The 14860-nt window shown below is 43.0% G+C and overlaps 1 protein-coding gene across 6 annotated transcripts in view; it reads right to left on the minus strand.

The window, feature by feature from the left end:
* Positions 1-14860, minus strand: part of Snx10 (sorting nexin 10) — a 65721-nt gene that overhangs the window by 40642 nt on the left and 10219 nt on the right. For 3 of the 6 annotated variants that reach the window (XM_021722249.3, XM_040291781.2, XM_078039940.1), the window contains exon 2: positions 4275-4470. The exons of the other annotated variants lie outside the window; for them this stretch is intronic. The gene's annotated coding sequence lies outside the window, so the exon portion shown is untranslated. The remainder of the gene's footprint in view (positions 1-4274; positions 4471-14860) is intronic. 6 annotated transcript variants of the gene reach the window in all.

Here is a 14860-nt window from a genome sequence, read left to right on the forward strand (position 1 = left end):
ATCTTTACTCCTCTTTTGCTGAATCAGGAAAAACCATTTACTAGAAAAGGCAACAGGCTGGGGAAGTGAACCCTGCCTGCCTCCCTCTAGTAGCTTTTGACATTTTTCCCCGCCTTCGCTGGCACATCAGGTTGTATTTTCCCCCCCCAGTTTGGATCAAAAGCAACACTTAATTTTTGAAGCAGGACTGGCATTCGAAAATCTGTAGAGCAAACCCAGATGGAGCAGAAGTGAGAGAAGCCCAGCCCAATGGAAGTCTGGTGATACCAGATACCAACAGCCACAGCTTCCAACTCCACCCGTCTTGCCTTCACCCTCTTTTGGTCTATTATTTACTTATCATTTATCTTCTCCTTGCTTCCAGATGGGCTTGAAGTAGTTCCCAAATGGGTTTAGGGCAATGAATAATAGTTGACCTGAAAAACTTAAATTACTAGCACAGAAAGCAAGGTGCAGAAATAGCAAGAATTCTTTTTTTTTTTTTTTTTCCCCACCAAGATGGAACTGAAAGCAACAACGGAACTTCCTGCCCCTGCCAATGCCTAAACCAAAGCAAATGCTTTGAAGGGCAGGAAGGCAGTGTTGAAAGGCATCCATAGCTGCAAAAAGATCCTCATGTCACCCACCTTCCAGGGGCCCAAGACACTGTGGCTCCATAGGCAGTCCAGATGCCCACAGAGGAGTCCACAGGAGAAACAGGCTTGCCTAGGATGCTATGGACAAGCTCCCCTGACCGGAACCAGCCAGGAAGGAAGAGGACAACAACACACTTCTGTTCCCTGAGGATGTGAAAGATCCAACAGGCTGTGAAGAAGCCCTATGAATTGATGTGGCCAAGGTCAACACCCCATAGACCTGACAGAGAGAAAAGGCTTATGTAGATTGCCTATTGATTGTGATGCTTTGGACACTGCCAACAAAATTTTGCTCATCTAAATAGTCCAGCTGGCTAATTCTATGTTTTGTTTTTTTTTTCCACATTGAAAAGAAATAAACCAGGGGTGGTAATGCAACTCCTGTAATCCCAGTGGCTCAGGAGGCTGAGACAGGAGGACTTCAGGTTTGAAGTCAGCCTCAGCAACTTAGCAAGGCCCTAAGCAACTTAGCCAGGCCCTGTCTCAAAATAAAAAATAAAAAGGGTTGGGGATGTGGCTCCATGGGTAAGGCCCCTGGGTCCAATCCCAGGTACCAAAAACAAAAATAAAAACAAAACAAAAAAAGTAAGAAGTGTCTTTTTTAACAGATGCACAGGGATCTCTGTACATTTAGCCATAAGAAAAAAAAACATACAACTGCAAATTATGTGGGGAAAAAAATCACTTGGCAAAAAGCGCACAGTACTGGTACAGAAAGTATGCATTAGCCTACTATTCATGATGCACTGCCATGGAGAATGTAGGAAATATGATGTAATTCCACCATGTCTTAAAATTCTAGTATATTCCAGATGTATTACAACTGCTTCCAAGAAAGCCCCACTCTGAATGTGACCTCACACCAACACTCCATAAGAACCTTTCTCAGGGCTGAGGCTACAGCTCAGTGGCAGAGCACTTGCCTGGCATGGGTGAGGCACTAGGTTTATTCCTCAATACCACATGAAAATAAACAAATAAAATAAAGGCATTCTGTCCATCTACAACTACAAAAAAAATTTTAAAAAAGAACCTTTCTCATGTCTAAGATGCTAAGGACACTTGGCCTGTTTGAAGACCATCATGAAATCTCCCTTCAAGCCTCCTTTTCTCCTTTCTTTTTTTCTTTTTTTTTTTTTAATGGTACTAGGGATTGAACCCAGGGACACTCTAACACTGAGCATGTGCACATCCCCAACCCTTTTCATTTATTTATTTTTTTTTAATTTTTTTTTTTTTTTTTTTTTTGAAACAGGGTCTCTCTAAGTTGCTTAGGGCCTTGCTGGCTTTAATCTTACAATCCACCTGACAGCCTCTGGACCCTGGTTCAATCCCCAGTACCAAAAAAAAAAAAAAAAAAAAGCCATGCCCAGCTTTTATTTTTTATTTTGAGACCATGTCTAATCTACTGAATTGCTTAGGGCCTTGCTAAATTGCTGAGGCTGTAATTTGTGATCCTCCTGCTTCAGCCTCCAGAGTTGCTAGGATTACAGGCATGTGCCACCGCACCTGGCTCAAGCACCTGGCTTCCATTTTTCAAGTTAATTATTCCCAGCTATTTAATAGCTTTAGCTACAGAACAAGAGAAGATATAAGTAAGTGTCTTTGTGAATTTTCAAGTAACATGAATGGAAAACACAAACAGTAATAAAAGCATCTGCCACTTACTGGTCAGCCCCATGCTGAGTATGTGCCTCCTTTAACAACTTCCCTATTTACAGAAAAGGACAGTAAGACTTGGAAAAGTGGAGTAACTTGCTCAAGGTCACCTCCACAAGGTCACCAATTTTTTTTTTTTTCAAAGAGAGAGTGAGGGGGGGGCGGACAGAGAGAGAGAGAGAATTTTAACATTTATTTATTTTTTCTTAGTTCTCGGCGGACACAACATCTTTGTTGGTATGTGGCGCTGAGGATCGAACCCGGCTGCACGCATGCTAGGCGAGCGCGCTACCGCTTGAGCCACATCCCCAGCCCCAGGTCACCAATTTGTTCAAGGGCAATGGTGGAATTCAAACCCATCTGTCATTAGTTACCTTTAGTCACCTGCCAGACAGACTCAGTTATAAGCTCACTATCACAGAAGAGACTGCCCTAATTCCCTCCAAGGAGGACAAATCCTGAGGTGCACTTCCCCTGCACCACCTTCCTCTGTAGCTCTGAGCACAGTGCTATTTTTATCCCCATTCTAGTAAATATTGAATATTGGGTCTACCTCTCCACCAAACTGCAATCTCCAAAATGTACAACTTTTCCTCATTACCCTTATTTATTTAGATCTCTGGCCTCTGTAATAGTACCTGGTACATAATAGGTTCCCTGTTCACTGGTTTAATGTATGCTCAGAAATCACCGGCAGCTTAGGGCACTACGCTAAAGAAGCACAGCCCCCAGGGTCCACCCATGTGTAGGCACAATGCCAGCTGAGCAGAGTGGCAAGAGAATGCCCAGGGGATCTTGAAGTACAAAACTCACAGTGGTGACACAGGGCAGCACATTCACATTTGAAGGAGAGCAGTGTGAGGGATAGTCTCTGGGGTCATGCCACCTGAGCCAAATCCTACCAAGTGCCCAAGGCCACCTGCTTAATCTCCACATACGTAATATCTTCATCTATAAATCTGATTAACAACAGAACCTACTGCCATGTAATTACTAAGGAACAAATAAATAAAAAAATACCTTAGACTAAAAAAATACCTTAGACTAAAAGCTTGCTCTTTATTTTTTTTTCCTAATTTTTGGTAGCTATAAATGGAAAGCATGCCTTTATTTTATTTATTTTTACATGGTGCTGAGCATCAAACCCAGTGCATCACACATGTTAGGCAAGTGCTCTGCCACTGAACTACAGCCCCAGCCCAAAAGGCTTGCTCTTAATAAGCACATAAATAATTACCATTGCTAATGATTGTTACTATGTTTAAAAAAAAAAAAAAAGAAAGAAAGAAAAAGAATTCCTGTTTGTCATTTGTTTTCCCCACTGGACCAAAAGGCTGCAAGAAATAAGGAGGAGGGCTTTCTTTCCCTTTGGTCACTTAATACAAAGCAAACCATTATAGTTAAAGGATAATGTAATTACACCAATGATTCATCATTCCCAGCAATGGCCCTGGGTTTCTCGACAATCTCGGGTAACTTTCAGGTTTGAAATCATGTGATTCTATGTCAATTTACTTCTTAAGCTAGACCAAGAACCCAAAAATCTGCTGTGAAGGAACGAAATTTCATTTTTTTACTCCAAGTAAAAAGATACAGTCTAAATATAATTTGATACAAACATCAAAATCTCAAATTTGACAGCTTCAACTCTATCTTAAAAAAGGAAGCATCTCTTTTTACGATTGCTTTCCTAATAGAAAAATAAACTCCTTTGATCTGGTATTTTATTAGCTATCTTGCAACTAAAAATACTATCAAATATTTTGTGATTAAAAAAAAGTTACAAAGACATTGTTGACTCAAGTAACAACATTTTAATATGAACCTGGAAAAGTATGAAGTTGAATTTCCTGGCTATTATAATGGCACTAAGATTATTTATAAGACTGCTTTTGTTTCAAGATTTGACTCCTCCTTACAAATGTTCTCGTGATCGTATCTACAGGTCCTTCTGTGCACTGAAACGTACAAATTACTTACTGTTCATCAACCCAGTTCGTACAATTTTGTTTGCTTTTCTAATCCATTCTGCTTGCTTCTTTCTGTTTTGTTCTTCCTGCTCTTTAAATCTATAATTCTGTTCCTCTCGTATCTTTTTTTCTTAAAATACTTGAGGCAAAATCACAGGCAGTTCACAGGCTATGTTGTTTATACTCAACTCTGAAAGTGAAAGCAACTGGAAATGAAGGAAACAAAAATAGTTGTTAAATCTCAGCATTTCACAACAAGTCTGCATCACAGGGAAAACCCCAGGGTTTTATAGCAATATGGGGTTTTTGATGGGGAGGGACATCAGGGATTAAACTCAGGAGCACTCAACCACTAAGCCACATCCCTTGGTACATTCTTGCCTTGCATTTCATTTAGAGACAGGGTCTCACTGAGTTGCTGAGGCTGGCTTTGAATTTATGATCCTCCTGTCTCAGCCTCCTGAGCCGCTGGGATTACAGGCATGTGCCACCTGTAAGCAATGTTTTAAGCAAGTCATACAGAACCATCACATAGTATCATAATATAAAATATTGACCCAGTAGAAGCACTAAGTCCTTTCTAAGAATGGACTAGCCTCTGAAAACACAGTCCCATAAACAAGATGTTGCAGTCTAGCACAACAAAAAAGAAATGATTTTTTTAAAAAGAAAATGATATTTACTACCTGCCCTTCAAGTTCTTGAGGGCTCAGGATCTGCTTATCAGTCCAATGACCAGGCTTGGTTTCATAATTTTTATTTTTTATTTTTTATGCCACATAGGAACAGTGAGCCTTAAGAGGAAGGGGAGGGAGAAAACAAGTAGGAGGCAGGGTTTTGTTATATGAATGTTTAGGCAAACAGCCACACTGGTTTCAAATTTATGTAATTCCTAAATGATCTACCCCTTTACAGTCTTTATAGGCACATAATGTCTCTGACTATTCTTTTATATCAAGAGCACTCCAGATATTATAGGTTCTCCTGTGAGGGCAAAACAAACATAAAAAGCCCAGGTAAGAAAATGCTCTGCCAAAAAAAGGTGTTTCAGGCAAAGTGAGATGACAGCCTTGGGGACAAAAGACCAGTTTACTGGTTCTTACAAGTCAAGTAATGTTATATCTGTAGCTAACAACCTGTGTTATACACTGAATAGTTTAAGACACTGAATAGTCTATTAAGAGGGTAGATCTCATGTTCTCACTACAATAAAATAAATTAAAAAAAAAAAGAAAGGATTAGTTATCTGCTGAGTGGTTTTCTAGTGTGCCCTCAGGGACAGCTGGGAGTGAGAAATGCCAGTACCCTAAAATGCGGCAACACAGACACCACCCATGCCCCCCCTACACACACAAACACACACACACACACACACACACACACACACACACACAGCCGCTTCCTCCTTTGCCAGCTAACTTCTACATGCTAATTCCTCTGTGTGCTTCATGTGGTTTTGGTTTGTTTTTTAACATCCCACTCTGTCCTTGCCTAGGAGACACAACATGGTATACAATCATGGGCAAAATCCTCAAGATCATAATCTCCAAGAACCTGAAAATCCTAGTAACGCATACGCCCCAAACCAGCTATACAAGCCAAGCAAGAGGCCAGAGACCCCAAATGGCCACCACACAGACCCAGGCTCACCCCAGGGGGCGCCCAGGCACCAGGGACCTGCCAACAGCACAGGCTGAGGTTTCTGCTCCTCTCCCTGCAGGGACAAGTAACAAAGAGTGACCAACTCAAGAGCCCCACTGGGTGTTCTCCCTCTAGGCAAACTGTGGAGTGTGGCCTAGAGACTTGCAAGAGGCTGGCCTCAAGGGGCTCAAGGATGGCCAAGGCGGGGGTGAGGTGGTCTAACTATGCTGGGGGGGGGAGCAGTGCAGCCTGTGGGTGGGGAGCACCCACAATGCATTGTGGGGGTCTGGCACTCATAAGGCACCAGACGGCAGCCTCTGAATCCATGCACACCTGGGGCGTGGGTCAGGGAGCCCAGAGACAGGGAAAGGGAGTGACTGCCACTCTTTGTTAAGGTTGGCTGCGCTCAGGGTGGCGGGCGAACAGAAGGGGAGTGGAAAGAAGATGCGAGAATCACAGTTCAGAAGTTCAACCCTCCTCCCCTCTTCTGGAAAGCTGAGCACCTCCCTACTGTACCAGCCTCCTGCTCGTCTCCTAGGGCACTGAATGGACACTCCAAGGCCACCTCCCAAGGCCACCATCATCTGCTGCATGCTCCTCGACGGGCTTACTTTCTGCTTTTCTCCTGAGGGCCCCGGGCTCCGACCACACCAGTGAGACCCCTCTTCCTCTCCTGGTCAGTGGACACTCCACTCTCTCTCGCTGGCAACCCCTGCCTCCTGTGGCTGAGGCAAAATATCAACAGCAAACAGAGCCCTTGGGATGGCCAGGATCCCCGCAAACACTTGGTCACGTGAACTCATTTACTCCACACGACCACCTTCGAAGGGACACTGTCTGTGTCCCCCCACCTGAACAATGAGACACAGAGAGATGATGTGACTTTCTCAAGGTCCCACTGCTCATAAGTGGTAAAGCCAAGGTTTAAATCCATTGTCAGCAACAAAGTCTCTGCTCCCCACCCACAGGCTGCGCTGCCCCTCACAGCACAGTTCAGACCACCTCATCCCCTTGGCCATCCTGAGCCCCTTGAGGCCAGCCTCTTGCAAGTCTCCAGGCCACACTCCACATTCACCTCACATGAGGACAATCCTCAGCTTCTCTCCCCACCTAGATTAGAAGGCCCATAAGAGCAAGGCTTCATTTCCATATCATCTGTATTCATTTTCTATTTCCGCTGTGATAAATTGCCACTAATTTGATGACTTGTAAAAACAGACATTGGGGAGGGGGGGTGCGGGTACCAGGGATTGAACCCAAGGCACTTTAACCATTGAGCCACATCGCAGGCATTTTTATGTTTTGAGACAGGGTCTCAGTAAGTTGCTGAGGCTGGCTTTGAACTCAAAATCTTCCTGCCTCAGCCTCCTGAGTTGCTGGGATTACAGGCATGCACCACTGTGCCCAGTTTACAACATGCATTTTTCTTTTTTTGGTGGTGGTTGGGGGGGGGTGCCAGGGATTGAACTCAGAGACACTCAACCACTGAGCCACATCCCCAGCCCTATTTTGTATTTTATTTAGAGACAGGGTCTCACTGAGTTTCTTAGCTCCTCATTTTTGGTGAGGCTGAATTTGAACTCATGATCCTCCTGCCTCAGCCTCCCAAACTGCTGGGATTACAGGCATGCACCACCCTACGTGCCTACAACATGCATTTCTTAAGGTCAGAAGTTCAACATGGGTCTCTGCAGGCTACAACCAAGGCATCAGCAAGAGTGTTTTCCTTCTGGAGACGATCTGTTTCCCTGCCTCTAGGGGTGCTCACTTTCCTTGACTCATGGCCCCTTCCTCCATCTTCAAAGCCAGCAACTGATCATCTCTGTGACCCTTCCATGTCTCCATCTGACCACAACCAGGAAGGTTCTCTTTTAAGGACTCACGGGATTAGATTGGACTCACCTGAATAACCCAGGATAATCACCCCATCTCAAGGTCCTTAATATGGTCACTCCTTGCAAAGTCCCTTTTGCCATGTAATGAAATCTATTCACAGGTTCCAGGTACTAAAATGTGGACATCTTGGAGCCATTATTCTACTACCACCAACTTTGCATATAAACCAATGGAGCCTCCCCCTGACAAATACGGGATTGATCTCCGTCACACTCCAGCTGAAGCTCCTGGATACCGGAGTTATGGTCCTTTCATGACCCCTTTATGTGCTGAGCATTAGACTTGTGGCCCCCAAATGACAAAGAGCTCTTTAAACACCCCTTTTGGGTTGGGGATGTGGCTCAAGCGGTAGCGCGCTCGCCTAGCGTGCGTGTGGCCCGGGTTCGATCCTCAGAACCACATACAAACGAAGATGTTGTGTCCGCCGAGAACTAAGAAAAAATAAATAAATGTTAAAATTCTCTCTCTCTCTCTGCCCCCCTCTCTCTCTCACTCTATCTTTAAAAAAAAATAAACACCCCTTTTAACACCCCCCAATAATGAGAGCACATAATGGACACACAGATTTTTGACAGTCTGGGGATAGAACACAATGCTAACAAATCAGGGGTTTGATCCCACTTCAAAAACTGTTTTCCTCTTTGCTTTTTAAAACATAACACCTTGTTTCAAAATATAAAAAAAATCACAATACTAAATAAAAATTCTCCCTCTCTCCTTGCCTCTTAAGCATTTTTGTATCCTTCTAGAGGTATTTTATGCATCTGCAAGTAAATGGTAGCACTACATACATCCCTTCCTGTTCCCCTCTCTTTTTACTTAACAATGTAGACTGCTCTACATCTTATTTTTTGCACCTGCATACTATTCCACTGTGCAGACGTACCATAACTGATTTCACCAGCCCGCACCCATCTCTCTTATGCTAAATCGACTGTGCTCCATGAATACTTGTGAGTACATCTGAGGGATATTTTTTTCAGTAAGTGGAATTTCTGGATTCAGTAAGATCATGTGAATTATTAACTATGACAGAAATTGGCAAGGTACCCCCTGCAGAAAATAGTTGAATTAATTGTTTTCCCATATCTTCCCTGACATGATCAGTTTTCAAAAACTTTTTTTAGGGGCTGGGGCTGGGGCTCAGTGGCAGAGTACTTGCCTAGCATGTGTGAGGCACTGGCTTTGATCCTTAGCACCACATACAAAAATAAATTTTTTAAAAAAAGGCATGCTGTCCATCTACAATTACAAAAAGAAAAGAAAAAAAAAAACTTTTTTACCCTTGCCCATCCCAGACAGATGAAATATGGTCGAGTGAAATTTAACTGGTATTTTTTTTCAATTATGCATGAGATCAAGCACTTTTCATATGTTAAGGGAGCCACTGATTTATTTTATATGAATTATTTGTTCATATCCTTGACCATTTTCTTATAGTTTTTATTTGATTTGTAGGAGTTCTTTTGTGCTAGGGAGATTAATACTGAGTCCATAAAACAGTTGGAAATGTATTTTTCTGGTTTGTTTTAGGTAATGAATTTTATCCTTCTTTTCCTTATGGCATCTAGGTTTTGCACCGTATGTAGAAACATCACTCCTACTCCGAAATTAGGAAAATTATTCTCCTTTGACTCTTCTAGAGAGACTACTCATCCATATACAGTGAAAAGTTCTGTTCTATGGTCATGAATTACACTCTGGCCATAATGTGCTATTGGCCATAATATATGGAAACTAAATTTAATTTTCTTAGTAGCTTTTATTTTGTGAAACTCTGCAGTTTTAAATCATCATCTCATGACAGCTGGTGAGACAGGGCAGCAAAGACTTATTTGTCCTGTTTTACCAGAGAGGTTAAAGTCCTGCCCAAAGCCACACAGTGTCATGAATACTCAAACTCAGGACTTGTGAATGTCAGAAGCTGTTCTCTCTACCTCCCCCGCCCCAACACACTCCTCCTCTCTTAACAAAAACATCCATATGCATTCAGACCTTGAGGTCATCTCTGAAGCCATTTCCAAATAACTTCAAAAGAAGGTGAATCATAACTTTTCTAATCAAAACCAGCATTTATTTAAGTGGGCCACACGGTGATCCAAATAAAGTGACTCATCCTCAAACGTCTGAGCCAATGTCCCCATCAATGGACAGAAGTCCATGTGCCTATATCACTTGGCCAAGTAAGGAATTTAAATGTTCCCGGATCCCCAAGGACTCAAGAGTGGATAGTTAGGAGCAGAGCTTCTCGGTGTGGGGAGGAAAGGAGGCGAGGGACATCCGAATCACAGGAGGTTCTTTTCAGATCGAGTGGACCCCAGTACCCCCTCCTGCACAGTCCCAACCAGAAGTGCACCACAGACCCCTCCAGTGTGTAAACGAGACATTTGAAAACCACCATTCCAGAGCACAGGTCTGCATCTGAGCAACCCCTGATGTCACACCCCTTCCCTCCTCCAACCAACCCCTTAACTCTTCTGTACTCCCTGGTGTCCATTCACAACCAGATCGGTCCGGGTTTCCTTGCCTCCGGCCCTTTGTCCCTCCACCCAATCCACCATGCTGGCCCTTTCCCATCTGCAGGCTCCGCATCCACACCTCCTCATTCAGGAGGTCCCTGACCATTCATTAAAGTAGACTCTCCCAGTAATGCTCTGGCCTCTTATTTTTACCTTTGATTTCATCACAGTTGGCATTATTTTATCTACTAATCTGTTTTCTTGTTTATTATCTGTCATCTTTAAAAAGTCCCCTGAGGGCAGGGACCTTGTCCAAATCACTCATGGTATAACCCTAGCACTTAGCATAGTGCCTGGCATACAGTCAGTGTTCAATAGGTATTGAATAAATTAATTTGGATTGAATGAGTTCCAGCTCTTTCCCCATCTCAGCATCATCATCAAGGTTCTGAGCAGCCCAGCAGCCTGGGATGGGCAGGTGGATATGAGGATCACTCACCTGGCCTCTCCTCCTCGCCCACCTCCCCTCACTCATGATTAAGCCTTCCTCTTAGGAGAAAAGAAAGTGCTTAGCAACAGCTCAGAGTGGAATGCTGAAAAAAAAAAAAAAAACATTTTCCTCAGCTATTTCCTATATCTTTTCTCTTAACCTCACTCCACTGAACTGTGGAGGATGAGTTGGGGAATAATGTTAAAATTTTGCTATTAGAAATCAAAACCAGGAAATAGGAAAGACAGAATGGATCAGACATAACTTTCCTATGTTCACACATGAATTCATGACCAGTGTAACTCCACAGCATGTACATCCACAAGAATGGGGAGTTATACTTCATGTATGTATGATATCTCAAAATACACTCTGTCATGTATATGTAAAAAGAACAAAGTTTTAAAAAATCGAAACTAGCCTGGCACAGCAACTCTGGCTGCAGCAGGAAGATTGCAAGTTCAAGATCAGCCTTGGCAACTTAGCAAGGCCTTGTCTCAAAATGAAAAGGGCTGGGGGTGTAGCTCAGCAGTGGAGCGCCCGCTAAGCATGCATAAGACTCTGGGTTCCATCCCCAGCAACAGAAATAACTCAGTAATAATACAATAAATATAGCAATTAAACAAAAAATAACTGGTTGTTTACTATGTTCCACTGTATAAAATCTGTGACATGAATTATCCTTTCTATTGTGACAGCCCCATGAACCAGGTATCACAATTACCCCAATTTTATAACCAAGAAAATGGTAACCAGTCCTGCAGCTCTAAGTGAAGAAGCCAGGATTCAAGCCCCAGTGGATGGACTCAGAAGATCCCTCACTCCCACTGCATGGGAACCCCCACAACTAACAGGGCACCCACTTCCTCCTTAGTAATAAATACTCAAAAGATAGCCATGAGTAGAGAATATCAACTTTAAAAACTAAGTTATTAAAGGCTCAAATGTTTTAGGGATGTGGGGGCAGGACCAGAGTTCTGGGAGAAGCTAACAGCCAGACATCTGAAAATGACATTCTCTTCTTTGGAAAGGAGATAACACAAGACAGACCTGTTTAGGGTCATTAGCTATACAGGGCCCTTTAAAGATAACCAAAGACAATGACAACTCAATCCAATATGCTAAGAGTCTATTATGTAATAATTCTAGGTTTGGTTCTAGTGAGGGATTTTTTTTTTAAATGACTAAATAACCCTCCCTGAATTCTAAGACATAAAGATGCCAAGACACAGATATGAATCAGGTCACTTGTATTGCAAAGCTCACTGTATGTGCTGAAAGAAACACCACTGCTGACTGGGCTCCAGAATGCTGGAGAATAGAGGAGAAGCAGGACTCGACTTTGCTACTGACATTAGGACAAGCACAGAAAATAGGACCAGTGTGGGGTGGTTAGGAAGCACTAATGACCTTGTGCACTAATTTCTATATCAAAATAGACTCTACTGTTATGTATATCTAAAAAAAGAATAAAATTTAAAAAAAAAAGAAGAAGAAGAAGCAGTACTAATGGGGCTGGGCATGGTGGTGCACACCTGTAATCCCAGTGGCTTGGGAGGCTGAGGGAGGAGAATTGGGAGTTCAAAGCCAGCCTCAGCAAAAGCGAGGTACTAAGAAACTCAGTGAGACCCTGTCTCTAAATAAAATATAAACTAGGGCTGCGGATGTGGCTCAGTGGTTGAGTGACCCTAAATTCAATCTCCAGTGCTCCTCCCAAAAAAAGAAACACTAATGCTTTGTGGAAAAAATAGGAGCTCAGCCCCCAGGAGTAGAGGGCCTGTATCAGCAGGATATTGCAATATAGGTGTAGAAGGGCTATAGTGGGCATTTTGGCATGAGGAGAGGGGAATATGGACTTCTATCCTGTTAGAAGGCAGGGACAGAGTACATTCATGCCTCTTATAAACTTGGTTCCATGACTGTCCCTCCAGGATGCCAAATCCAAGGATATTCAAATCCCCGGCATAAAAGGCATAGTATTTGCATGTAACCCATGCACACACACCCCATATACTTTAAATCATCTCTAGATCACTTATAATACCTAAAACAATGTTTACACATCAATTCATTCACATGGATTCAGTGTAGTATTCAGTGCATGGCAAATTCAAGTTTTTCCTTCTTGGAATTTTCTGGAATTATTTTTTTCCCAGTTATGATTAGTTGAATATATGGATGTGGAACGTCAGATAGGGAGGGCCAACTACAAACGAAAGCCCGACACAATGGCAGTGATTCATCTGGGGACAGGTAGAGGAAGAATTGATAAGGAAAGAAATTATAGGCCACGTGCTTCAACTGGGGGCTGCTGGAACACACCAGCCAGGGGAAGAGCCACGGAGAAGTACCTGAAAACAACAAGGAAGCAAAGCACAGGGGATTTTTGCAGGACAGCGAAACTACTTTGCATGATCCTATTCTGGTGGCTACGTGTCTACAATGACACATTTTATACGTTTGTCAAAATCCACAGAACATCATACCAAGAATGAACCCAACCATAAACTCTGATCTATGGGTGATAAGGACAGGTTAATGTAGGTTCACTGATCATAACAAATGCACCTCTTTGTGGGGAGGCTACACATAATAGGAGGACACAAGGTGTACCAGTCTCTGTACTTTCTGCTCAATTTTGCCATGAACCTAAAACTGCTCTAAAAAAATAAACAATTAAGATAAACGGATGATAAGAAAAGCTTGGACAAAGGGTATGATAGAGAAAAAAGAGTCAGGGGTGACTCAGAGACCAGGTGATTGGAAGAAGATGGAGTCACCAGGAGGATGAGGAAGTTGGAAAGGAGTCCTGTTTTCAGAAGTAAGAAAGATCAATCTGACTGGGAACATGGTAGATGAATATAGGACATTCGTGCAGTCCTGTTTGGGGCAAAAACAAGAAAAGGGTATAAGGTACAAAGATTAGGGGTAAATTCAACATTCAACGTTCTACTATTTTTTTTTTTTTTAGCTATACATGGACATAATACTTTTATTTATTTATTTATTTTTATGTGGTGCTGAGGATTGAACCCAGTGCCTCACACATGCAAGGCAAGAACACAACCTCTGAGCCACAACCCCAGCCCAAATGTTCTGCTTTTAAGACTGAGAAAAGTCTTTAAAAAAAAAAAAAAAAGAAAAAGAAAGAAAGAAAAGAAACTTAACAACATCCAGGAAATCACCATCTTTACCCAATATGTCCCCTCTGTGGTGAAGCCCTGCTGCTAGAGAGGGGTTTCAGTTACTTGCACAAATGGGAACAACCATGTGTGATCTACCCGTCAAGTCTGAATCTACATAAAGGATCACAATCCAAATCTGGAGAACTGGCAAGCAATTTGAGAGGCAAGCAAGAAGATTTCACTTGGGAACAAGGAGTGTGCCCCCAAATTAAGCAGGGGGATATGATGGAAGGCAGTATAGTTCCTCAATACCAAACCTCCTGGCTGTGCATTCACATCCTGCCCTCTGCCAAGGGAAACTTCCAGCTCTCTGTGTTTCAGTTTCCTCATCTACAAAAAGAAGATGACCGCCAGCTTCGTAGATCTGCTGTGAAGACCAAATGAGCCAACATGGAGGCATGTGCCTGACACTCACCATGCCAGCTACCATCAGGCATGTGCCTGACACTCACCATGCCTGACACTCACCATGCCTGACACTCACCATGCCGGCTACCATCATTTTCATTTTGAGGGGTACTGGGGATTAAACTCAGGAGCACTTGACCACTGAGCCACATCCCCAGCCCTATTTTGTATTTTATTTAGAGACAGGTTGCTTAGCACCTCGCTTTTACTGAGGCTGGTTTTGACCTTGAGATAGATCCTCCTGCATCAGCCTCCTAAGCCACATTTCCTATCTTAGGCTTGCTACTATCAGGGTTCATTTTTTATCTTCGATTTTTCCAAGCCCCCCTGAGGTGAAAAACTGCTGAGGTGCCTTCCTCTTCACCACAGAATATTTCTTCCTTAGAAACAACAATTCTGGGGGCTGGGATGTGGCTCAAGCGGTAGCGCGCTCGCCTAGCATGCGTGCGGCCCGGGTTCGATCCTCAGCAGCACCACATACCAACAAAGATGTTGTGTCCGCCGAGAACTAAGAAAA

This window comes from Ictidomys tridecemlineatus, chromosome 2, assembly GCF_052094955.1.
Source record: "Ictidomys tridecemlineatus isolate mIctTri1 chromosome 2, mIctTri1.hap1, whole genome shotgun sequence".
Lineage (NCBI taxonomy): Eukaryota > Metazoa > Chordata > Mammalia > Rodentia > Sciuridae > Ictidomys > Ictidomys tridecemlineatus.